The sequence below is a fragment of the Thunnus maccoyii genome, chromosome 22 (genome assembly GCF_910596095.1).
Source record: "Thunnus maccoyii chromosome 22, fThuMac1.1, whole genome shotgun sequence".
NCBI lineage: Eukaryota > Metazoa > Chordata > Actinopteri > Scombriformes > Scombridae > Thunnus > Thunnus maccoyii.
Window position 1 is genome coordinate 21717360 of NC_056554.1, and position 12268 is coordinate 21729627.

Sequence of the window (12268 nt, forward strand, 5' to 3'; positions counted from 1 at the left end):
GTTGTGTTCTTTAATAATCTAATTCAATAACACAATTACTAAGTGTCAAACTGCAGATCGAGCGTCTCGAGGCTGGACGGAGTGACGGCGCCGCTTCGTTTCCACACAAGGAGCTTTTCTTTCTTTTTCTTTTTTTTTTTTTTAACAATCATCAGCTTAATTACAACTCAATAGACACACCAAATACTCAATACTCTTGTTTAATGCTCACATGAGGTGGAAAATAGTTTTATCGATAGTAATGTAATTTGTGATTTAATAATTTTGTTCCTTACGGTGAAATATCATGAGAAAGATCACATTTATGAGATGATCAGTTCAGTATATCATCACCAGAGTGTACATTATTTCCAGATAACTGCACTGTTTTCCATCTGCTATTAAGCTATTGTTCTGCTATATTTGTACCAAATCTAACAACGATAGATAGTGTCTAAACAATATTGTTTAAAAATGTATTGCTCCAAATATAACTAACGAGACTAAGAGTCTACAGCCATGCTAGCTGCTCTGTGAGGCTATTTGAGCTAAATGCTAATGCTAGCATGCAAATTAGCATTGTGTGTTAGCATGCTGACATTTCCTAACTTACAGTAAACACAATGTCATTAGTTTTGCAAGCATTATTGGACAAATCTAAATTTTGACCTGATGATGGCATTCAATGAAAAGTTTAGGGATCATCAGGTCATTGTACAGGTGAGGTGTTACTTCCTGCTTCAGCATTTCAGTCTGTCGCACCTCCATCGGTGCCGTTAGGTCAGTTGCAGGGTCGTCAGCTGGAAACCACCATTCACCAATGTTTCACCCCCTATCCCAGTTATATGTAGAGCAATGCCTACAGTGGAATGGCTAAAAACTCTATTGTGGATTATACCTTGCTTAAATTAAAGAAATTGAATTATTTATGTTATATATTTATAGATTATTTATAGATTGATTTATGCAACACAAAACAGACTTAAACTGATCAAATTGTCAAGGTTTCAACTACTGTTATTGGGCTAAATGATGGCCGAGATGATGAACTAAATTTAACCAAGTGGTTAGAATTTGAGAGTGCAAAGCCCAGTCATCCATTACCAAAGATTTGTATTGTGAATTTTATGTAGCAAGGTGGAAATAAGGGTTTGAAGGTTGAAATTGTGGATTGACATGGAACTTATCCAACTATCATGTTGAACTGGAGTTCACAACCAGTCACAATCCAACAGCTCATTTTTGTAACCTTAACCAAGTGTTTTTGTTGCCTAACCAAACCATAACCATAGAACATTTCCCATAAAAACAATCTTTTTTTAAATATTATTGACACAGTTGTCATGCACAGAAATCACTTTATTGGATGTTAAAAAAACTTTTTTGTTGAATGTAATTAAGGGTTTTGCAGAATCATCCAATATCCAATGTTCTGTCTGGCAATTGGGTTGTAGTACTAATTTATGTCTGACCTTTACTGTGGACCATATCATGGATATCTCTTACATATATATATTATAGATGTATCTTTGGTTGTATTAAGTTATTCAGGCAAATCAAAAAGCAGGATTTCTAAAAGACAATAATGGATATACAGGACTGTTGCATCAACGTGAATAAGTATCTTAAATGATTGGGTGTTTAATCCAATGGATTCGCTAAAAACCTTCCCATTTTATTTCATTTATAAAAGGTTTTTTCAGTTTAAATTTCAATACATAATGATAAATATCAATATTGTGATATAAAATTGCAGGTCTTTGTGTATTATAATATGTGTTCCATTAAGAACATATTGAGTCATATTTAAAGGGCTTAAGTCAGTTACACTTTAGACAACTACAAAAAAAAAACAAAAAGGGGCTACATTCATGTTTTCCTGCAGTCTGAGTTTTTTTTTTTTTACAAATCATCTTAAAAGTTTGAAATCAGAAATAAACCTTGAGACAGAAAGGGACAGACATTTTATACCATAAAAAATGTTCTTGGGCAATATCTAGTGTGGAGTAATAAAGCCCGAGCTCGTTCCTGTTTCCACTTCTTTCTGTCCCCATCTCTCTCTTTTTTTTTCCCTCCGTCCCCCTCTGTCCTCCACCTCTCCTTCCCTCTCTGCCCTTCATCCCCCCTTCTCTTTATCACTCCGCTCATAAAACCTGCTCATCCAGAAAGAACAGAGTTTAGAGGAGGATGGTGGAGAGAGAGACGGCAGGAGAGTTTGAAGGGGATGAAAAGGGGAGAGAAATGAAAGATGGAGGGATGGAGTGGACGAGGAAGGAAAGAGGGGAGAACAACGAAAGAGAGATGGGAGAGCTTGAGAAATAAAAAGTGAGAGAAGGAAGAAAGGGAAGATAGAAGGATTGAGATGCTTTACAGATAGAGGGAGAAAGAGATTGATGGAGACATGAACACAGAAACGGCATAAAAGGCCATTTTGCTCTGTGCAGTTTTGGGATTTCCTAGATAAAAGTTGACGTGTGACAAAACATCGTGAAATTTCTGGTCTTCAATCCAAGACAGTAGTCTTAGATGGCACTGTGAGACATGAGCACTGATTCAGAGTTTTGGAGATCAAAGACTTACCTTACAAAGCAGCTGGATTTACAAGATCACATGAGAATCCATCTTATCAGGCTTCAAGTTATGCGCTTGTAGCCGAACCATCAGTGGTTCAGACCAATCGGCATCCTATGAGGAGCTACTGGCAGCTACTGGCAGGGTGTGGTTTAGGTGTGACAACAGCCCATGATAGACAGATGGTTCATCCAATCATCTGCCAAGTTTTTTTTTGAAAGTGCCTGCCCTTTTCCAAACAGTTTCCAAGGACGACTTCTCAGATAGTTCTGTCTAATAACCTATCTGGCATGTCAGGTTAACCAAAGACAGCCTGCGTCAAATTTCAAAGACCATCAGAACCATCTGAGAAGTCGTCCTTGGAAACTGTTTGGAAAAGTGCAGGCACTTTCAAAAAATACTTGGCACCACTGATGGTTCGGCCACAAGAACATAACTCGCAGCCTGATAAGATGGATTCTCATGTGTTCTTGTGAATCCAGCTGCCTTGTAAGGTAAGTCTTTGGTCTCCAAAACTCTGAATCAGTGCTTATGTCTCACAGTTTCACTAAATCATGCTAACGTTACCAAGCTATTTTGGTAACTGAGTACCAAAGTCTGAAATACTCTTATTACGGTGATATAAGTCAACCAATTCTTCCAGTGCAGGCTTACAGCTTAGCTATTTGACAAAATATTGTTTAGAATAAGTGTGAAAAAAGTGCAAAATCTGTAAATAAAAGCTATTCTGGTGATTCAACAAGTGGCTTAATCGGACATGCAGGCCTCCAACCCCAAATAAAACCCTGACTTCTAGAAATTACATTTATTTGGGACAGCAAATACGTTTTGTACGTGACGTAATGCTGACTGAATTACATTTCCTAGTAACACAACAATATGTCGTTAATTAACATATCTCGCAAGTTGCAAAAATGTTGATAATGAACATATACCAGGCAACAATGTAATCTGCAAAAAAAATGAAGTAATATATCACTTTAATTTCTAGGAGACAGGGGTGCCAAATCAGGTGGATTATGGAGTGCAGAAGATACAGTGGATGCTAGCCTTTGTTTGCTGGTGTCCTCTGACAGGGAACAAGGAATCAGAGGCCTCAAAGGCAGAAACAATAGTTCAGAAGATGTCAGGATGTTCCAGCTGGCAGTAGTAATTGCCAGCCAACAACAACACCGTCCCTGGTGCCCAATGAGAAGGCAGCAGTCCCAGCTCAGAAGCTAACTGCTCTGGGACAGTCGAGAAACTGCCTGGGGAAATACCTCTCATCTGAGATTGGCTCAAAGTTGATTAAGCTGCAGCACCAAATGATGGCAAAGACCCAGAAAAATGGAGCTGGAAAACAGTCGTTGGGGCAGATTCATGATTAAAACTGTGTGGAAGACAAATTATATTAATCAGATTTATAAAGCTGTGTGTACGCATAGATCTGTGCTCTAAATCTTAAAACTGTTAACATTATAAATACCAGTTAATGTGTGGTTTTTATGCATATGCACCATTTATTAGGGTTGTGTACCTCTCCCTCTGTGATGGGTCGACAGTTAGCTAGATCCGTACAATACAAAACCAATACAGACAAATTTGTAACTATATGATACGCTGCGATAAAAAGCTGATTGCATTCAGCTGTAATTAGCATTCAATATTTTTACTTTTTGAATAATAAATGTGACATACATAAACCATGATATACTTCTTAATATCTTACTCCAAATCCTAATACTACTAAGTAATACTAAATACTCTAGATAGTACATCTTCAGCCACACTAACAGTAGTAAAAATCAACTTTTTAGCCAAGGTAGTTTTTCACTAAAATGCTGCTGACTGTGTGCTCTTTCCCTCAGTTTCTGGGTCAATGTCATCCCTCTGAAATAGTTTTTTTTCAATAATGCTGTAAATAAAACAGCTCTTACCTTCAGTTACACTTTTGTCTTCAACCAGGAGGAGCTATAGGTCATTTGGAAGTAGCGTTAGCCGCTAACGCTTGGGGGGTTGAAGCTCCTCGAGGTAACTTTTTTGTCAGCGCACACATCGCTTTCATAAATTAGCAGCAAGACGTGTGGTTCTTCTGGCATATTTCATGATACCAACATCTTTTCAAGACTGCAAATGTAACCATAAGGCAGCAGTGTACACGGTGGTACCGACATTACGTAGCATCATTACGAAATGTAGCAAGCTAGCACACGCACAGGCTACAGGCGTACAGCGCAGAGAGAGAGAGAGAGGGTTTTTTGACATTTTTTTCTGAATTTTTTGAAGAATTTTCCATGCATATCAGTTAATCTTTGCACCTCTATGGTTTATATATCTAACCCCAGGAGACACAAGCTGGGCGACTAAAGCAGGTGAGTCAGCAACAGTTAGAAATGTGAAAACCTGGCTGATGAAAGTGATGAGATCATGCACGATAAAGTGACAAAAAATCTTGCAAACACAAAAATTTATGATGAAGAAAATAGCAACAAGGAGAAGCGGCAAACAAAAAAAACACCAGGATCGTTTTTTTTTTTTCTTTCTATCTACATCATTGCACTTATTGATCGCACAATCAGACATGCTTCAAAATGGATACTGTACAGTCCGACACAGATTGTGACCAAGATTTTATTAGACCCATCTCGCACAGCGTGACATGCAATGAACCTGCAAATTTGCTGTTATTGCACAGTGTGTACGGGCCTTAAGAGACAGAAAAAGGGAGAGAAATGGAGGAAGAGAGAGAGAGACAAAGAGACATAAAAAGAGAGATTAAAAGAGAGAGAGAGAGAGAGAGAGAGCAGGTCTCAAGGTGACTAGTCATTGTCCTAATTCCTCTTTTTAAAACAGCTAAAGAGGCCAAAAACACAACTCTCCCTCTCGTTCTCTCATTCTCTTCTTATATCTCTCACTCATCCTTTTTCTCTTGCCGCCCCTCCTCTCTCCCTCTATTCCTTCCATCTTCACTAAAAGAGGCTAAAGACATCCCCTGTCTCCCTCTTTCTTTCTTTTTTTATATTTAACTTGTTCTCTTTTAGCATTTACACCCTGCATCCCGATGCTAACCCCCCCCCCCCCCCCCCCCCCCCCCCCCACCCACCCACCCCCCTCTCTCACTCTCTCTCTCTGTTCCTGTCGTCTTTGCCAGCAGCGATGTCTTCAAACTCTGATTGATGATGGTTGCCGTCGGTTACCGTTGTGTCCTGCTTTCTGTTTTTACCAAAATACTCTCTTTCTCTCTCGGCCCCCCCCCCCCTTCTCTCTCTCTCTCCCTCTCCAAAAAACTTTTCAACATTTTTTTTACGCTCCCTCTGTGAAAGTCAACTGCCCCCCTACTGAGTCGTGGTGTGTGTTTGTGTGTATATGTTCAAAGTGGTGCAACGACTGCTGAAACCTCCTTACAGCTTCAGCTAAACTGTAGAATGCATTATTGACCAGAAAGAGGACTGTGGGTTTTGTCCTCTGTCACTTATAGTGTACTTGCTCCATGAAGTGATCACTTCACAGCCGGTATGGACAGGAGGAATAATTACAACAACCGATACATTTGGTGCCGTGACCCGGATCAAAAACCCGCTGTATTACAGATCACACAAAGACACTATTGATACAGATGAATCAGTTCACACAGATAATCACTCTGAATGTCAATATAATTATAATTAGTATTAAAGTCTATCTCAGGTCAGCTATACATTATTATTTACAGGTTTCCATTAAATAGTCACACACTCACCTGGGGGATACAAGCCCAGTCTGACTTGTTCCCCCGGTGATGCTTTATAGCTGCATCGTTACCTTGGATACTATGTAGCCAAGTATTAAATATTAAATATAAGATAACAGTATAAAATAATGAAAATATCACAAATATGTACACCTTACAACTATTAAACAAAGGTAAAATTACTGACTTTTGTATTTTGTATTAAAAGATTTTAGACATAGTGACCATTTAAAGCACAATTAATGTATTTAATGTAACATGCAAGAGGCAGATGTTACACAACCGATAACTCTTTCAACATACGTACAGTGAATTTTACACACATGGCATAAAGAAACATGCTGCGAATACAGGAAACTCAAGCAAATGCAGAAATGCGAAAGTCAAACACAACAGAACAAAAGCCAGGAGGAAAAACTGTATTGTATTTTTTATTAATCCTGTGTTAATTCTGTGTTTACTCACACTTCAAGCTAATCCTACGACATCTGTGCTCACACTAAATATTAACACAGAACCCCTGAACACTTTCTTCTTCTTCGTTGTCTGGATTTCCAGCAGACTAGATGCATTGTGGCACATTACTGCTCCATCAAGTGCAGCCAGATTGTTGGCTGTTATGGTAATTAATCAAGCATTGTGAACCCCCTCAAAATGCATGTGAAACAACAAACGATCTGGCAGAAATCAGGTGGGGGCGACCAATTTGGGGTTGAAATCAAGCTAAATCCATACAGTGTCTGTCCGTGTCAAATCACAACAAAAGACAACAATAGAAGAACCCGGGTGGAGCTAAAAACTGGTTCACGCTAATAGGTACACGGCCAATATCACCAATAATATCTGAACCATGCAATCAGACTGTTAATACTAAAAATGTTTAAACACTAGTAATGTTTCCATTAGATTCGCAAGATAATTTTAAGTGAACTTTTGAAATGTTGCAAAAAGGAAAATGCAAATTAGGTGCGTTTCCATCAACTGGTTTCAAGCGAATAAAAGTATAGGCTTAAATAATCCACCAGTAAACAGAGTAGAAGAAGAAGAGGTTACCAACTGGAAACAAAACAAATAGTGATATTGTCTTGACGAGAGAAAAATGGAGAGAGGGCGGAAACAGCTGATCAGTCACGTGAGTCAAATGTTCGCTACGTGATTATTTATTCGACAAATGCATTTCCATTACTAATTTTGTGCATAAACTCTTTTTCGGGTTTTTTTGAATTTTGGTGTTTCCATTAAGCTTTTTTAATGCGATACGAGTGGTTTCTGTTGCGTTGTGTAAAATTTAAAGTGCTTCTGTATTTGTATGTGTTTTCTGTATTTGCAGCACATTCCTTTGAGACACGTAGTATGTAATGTCAAATAAGTTCATGTGTTTTTTAATTTGCTTAATTTGCAGTGATTTTTAGTGTAGTTTTAGTGGTTTTTAATGTCAATACACCTTTTTTAGTCAGACTGAAATATCTCAAAAACTATTGGCTGGATTGTCATTAAATTTTGTACATTCGTGGTCCCATGAGGATTAATCTTAATGACTCTTTGACCCCCTTACTGTTCATTTAGCGCTACTAGCAGGCCCTTATTCTGTGAAATATCTCAACATCTACTACATGTGTGAACACAGTATTTTGAACAGACATTCATGGTTCCTAGTAGATGAATCCTAATAAATTTGCTGATCCCTTGACTTTTCCTCTTGAACCACTATGGAGTTGACATTTGTGGTTTTAATTAAAAAGTCTCAACAACCTTTGGATGTATTGCCATGAGAGTTGGAACAGACAACTTTAGAACAGATCCCTTTAGTGGTAGCACCATCATCAAGTCAAAATTTAAATTTCTCCAAAATACTTTGGTTTATAACCAAATATCTCCCAAACGACCAACATTCCCATCGGTCTCAGCTGTACTTAGTGGTGGTTAGAAAATTTAAACCAGCTAACACACAGAACCAAGATGTGAACAGGATAAATATTATCCCGTGTTAGCATTGTGTTGTTAGCATGTTAGCATGTGGGTTTTTTTATTTGTGTTGCGCTGAGCTCCTTCGGTCAACCTTATTGAGTTTTATATTTTTCATGCAGTATTAAAAATAAACAATTTTAGCAAATCCCATCTGCTGCACTGTTATCGCCCTGAGGCTAATTTCAGATTAGCCAATGAGGGAGAGCTTTGAAGAGGTTCACCAATGAACAGGCCGAAGGCAGTTTTTTTTTAATCTTTTATTTATTTATTTATTTGAATGGATACCTGGAAACTAATTCTGCATGAGGATTTAATTAACACTCTACTGATTTTTCTTCTGGTGTTAGTTTTCATCAGTTTTTAAATGTTAAAATGCTATTTATTTGTTTTATGCCAGAAAGCGTGCATGTCTAACCTGTTATTTATCTATTATTTAAAATGTTCTGTAGCGTGTTGTAGCGTTCTTCCTCTTTTTTCTTTCTACCTTTCTCATCCTATTTACTGTATATCTTACTCGCTCGACTACCATTCCTCCCACTGCCTCACTTTTTATCCCTCCCTTCTTCCTAGATAGATAGATAGATAGATAGATACTGTGGTTGGTTCATTAATGGGGAGCTTTATTGAATGTGTTTTTTAATGTTTATTTCATTATTAACATATAATCAGTGCCATCAATCACTGTGACAGCCACCTATTGTCAGCCTGGCTGTCACACCACACCGCTGTGTGTGTGTGTGTGTGTGTGTGTGAGAGAGAGAGAGAGACAGAAGGAGAGAGAGAGAGACGGTGAGTGAATGGTGTATTTGACGCAATTTCAACTAGGTGTGTAAAATCAATAGTTCTCCTCTTAAGGCGAAGGGCGGAGGAGACAAGGGAAGAGACGACGCAAGGAGCAAAGGGAATGAGGAAAGAAAGAAATGAAGGAGAAGAGGCGGAAGAAAGGATGAAAACACGTAGGGAGGGAAGGAACAATGGCGTAGAAAAAAAAGTAGAGAACGAAAGGACAAAGGAAGGACAGAAAGAACACTCGATGGAGGGCAAAGTGAGAGGAGCAAATCAATTTAATTTAAATTTAGCTGCACTACTGTGTGGTACAAATGCAAACAGCAGTGTTGTAAAGGTCAAAGGTTATAAGTACGGTTGAGCTTCAGTATTGATGGAATAAAGGAAAAATTATTTTTGCACACCTGAAAGAGTTGCAACGTTTCAGTAAAGTTATATTTCTTTAAACAAATGTTATATAGATAAACCCTACAGCAACAAAACTCCTAGTAGGACAAGAGATGAAGACCACTGCATCTGAGAATGAAACGACATAACTCACCATATTAAAGCTGGTTGTGCTGTGTTAGTTACTTGAAAATTTTAATTATTAACACATTACATATTACTTCTTAAAACAATAATCCCATTAATTTGCTAATTACTAAACAGCAAACATAATTACTTACATTACCTGTTACCTTAGTTTCGTTACTCCGCCATCAGGTCCATCAAAGGTGCCTTTTAAACATCTTCAAAGCCTCCACATGTTCCATCTTCTGTGTTTAACAGGTGTAGAAAAAGAAAAGGAGACGTTGCGGTTTAACAAAGAGCCAGTCTACAGTTTGGAGGACTTTACGGACTATCAGCTAACAGCTAGCTTAACGTTAGTGACTGCATTAAGTCCCCAACTAAAACTTCTCCAACTCTTATCAGTGACTAACGTTAGCAAGCCAGCTAAAACAATACATGTAAATAAGACAACTTTGGAGTTACCTACCTGGACTTGCATTTCTGTTCTTTTATTTGTAGCCCCCACATTAAGCTAGCATGTACCGGACCAGTCTGTCCACTGAACGCACTGAACTGATATCAACCTTCCATCAAACTACCAGTAAGACGGCAATCAAGTCTACCTGCAAACTGTTGTGGTAATGGAGCGCTAATGGGATAAGTAACTGCAATGTAATTACAAATTTCAAATTATAATTCCTTGCACTACTCATTGTTGAAAAAACTGATGACAGTAGTGTAACACTGGTTTCTGAACATACAATTTAGCTGTCTCAGCACAAGTGAGCCCACAATTCTGTCTAGTAGCTTTCCATTTGCTTGATTTCGGTTTGGGTAATGTCAGTTAGCTAGCTAGCTAAACCTAGCTGTTGTCCACTGATTATTAACATCTGTGGCCCGTGCCATTGTGCAAGATTAGTGTGTTAGTTAGCTATATTTGGGCTTAACTCAGGTTTTCTGGTATCACAAAGCTCACTTTTAACCATGGTAGATCACCATGGTAACCTATGTTAAATGGCTAACCTGCTACAGGCCAAATAAACTTCAGAGATTAAGATCAGATCAAAACCTGCAAATCAACTCACTGGAAAAACAGAGTCATCATTCCTACAGGATCCTGAAAGGGACAAAAGTCCTCAGTTTACAATAGAGTTGTGAAGTGTGAGGGGCTGCTGGTTCCCATTTCAAATATTTCTTTAAACAGTCCCTTCAATGCTACTTAACAAAGAAACAAAAAAACTCTCCCTGATAATGTAGCAATCCTATAGGTTTATATTATGACCACCGGTTTGAATTATTTCAACTTTATTTCTGAGAAATCATGTTTTGTCAGTGATATTGACAGACAGCTAAGAATACAATACTCATGAGCCTCAGATGCATTGTCATTGTAAGTATGTTAGTATGCTAACGTTAGCATTTAGCTCGAAGCACTGCTAAGTACAGCCTTAGCGTTAGCATGGCTGTAGTCTTTTTGTCTTGTTTTTACTGTAGACAGATACCAACAGTTAACAGAATAATGAACACAGGATTTAAACTTTGAGGATGTTTTTATTATTTAATTGGATTTAAAGGCCATCTGTGATTTATCAGCACAGCTGGAACACACCATTTGTTGGTTGAACATAAATGCTAATGTATCAGTTCATCACTATAATAGCTACACAACACATTCAGAGTCAAACTCATATGTGTACTGCATGTGTGATTCAGGTAAAAAAAAAAAACCTTATCTGAGCTGATGGAGTGTTTCTGGTTCAAATGCAAGCTGGGAAACACTTCACAACCTCCGAAATGTCAAAAGCTGAGTACTTGAATGACAAACCGTTTGAAGAATGTACTATTGAAATGCACTTGAGCACAACACTCGACCTCTTAACTGCAAGTAAAAGAGTGAGCTGGGAAAAGAGTCAAGTGTGTGAAGTGAACATTAAACAAAAAAAATCAGAGTGAAAAATACCTTCAGTCAATTAAATCAAAAACAAAGCCCGTAGTTGTTGTTGGGAGGCGGTGAGGGGAGGGAGGGAGAGGGGGGACCGAGGGTTTCGGGGTCCCCAGGTGGTGCTGCGGTTTTCATTTCCTCAAAATAAAAATCAACGGGGACAGAGAAATGGCACGGGAAGAATGGAAGCATTTGGACGAGGGCTCGGGTTTTAAATTTTACTCGGAAAACTTTATTGATCCGAGTGCCAAACGGAATTACGGAAGCGAACCGGGAGCTTTGAAGAGAAGTTTCACTGTCGTTATCGTAAGCCCCTATAATCCATCATATCTGGGAATCAAATTAACATATATTTACACGAACACACACAATCACTTAAATGCAAGCTCACATAATTTCTCCGTCTCTCTCTCTCTCTCACACACACACACACACACACACACATACACTAACACACACTCAGAGGCCAAATCATTAGTCGTAGGTTAATTAGTGTTATAATTAATAACCCAGCAGACATGTGTACGTGAATATGTGTGTGTGTAAGTGTGTGTATGTGTGTGTTGTGGGTGTCTATGTGTAACGAGGGGTCGGGAGTTAAATCATATTAATTTCAACATTGATTAAGCAATAAAAAAGACTTTTAACTAGCGGGGGTGTATATCACTTCACCACACAGGCATCGCAATTTAAATCTATGTATTAATTAAAATGCGTGTGTGAATATGTGTGTGTGTGTGTGTTTGCCGTGCACGACAAGCGAGGTTTCTAGAGCGAGGAAGGGATCAACACTCTTTAACAGAGATAAAGAGAGGGAGAGA

The 12268-nt window shown here is 38.4% G+C and overlaps 1 protein-coding gene across 5 annotated transcripts in view; it reads right to left on the minus strand.

Annotated features, from left to right (window-relative positions):
• dachb (dachshund b) overlaps positions 1-11525 on the minus strand; it is a 133596-nt gene extending 122071 nt beyond the window's left edge. For 2 of the 5 annotated variants that reach the window (XM_042400659.1, XM_042400658.1), the window contains exons 1-2: positions 9993-10464; positions 9694-9771 (exon numbers count right to left, since the gene is read on the minus strand). The gene's annotated coding sequence lies outside the window, so the exon portion shown is untranslated. The other 3 variants (XM_042400662.1, XM_042400661.1, XM_042400660.1) reach the window with 3 other exon arrangements.
• Between the last annotated feature and the right edge of the window lie 743 nt (positions 11526-12268).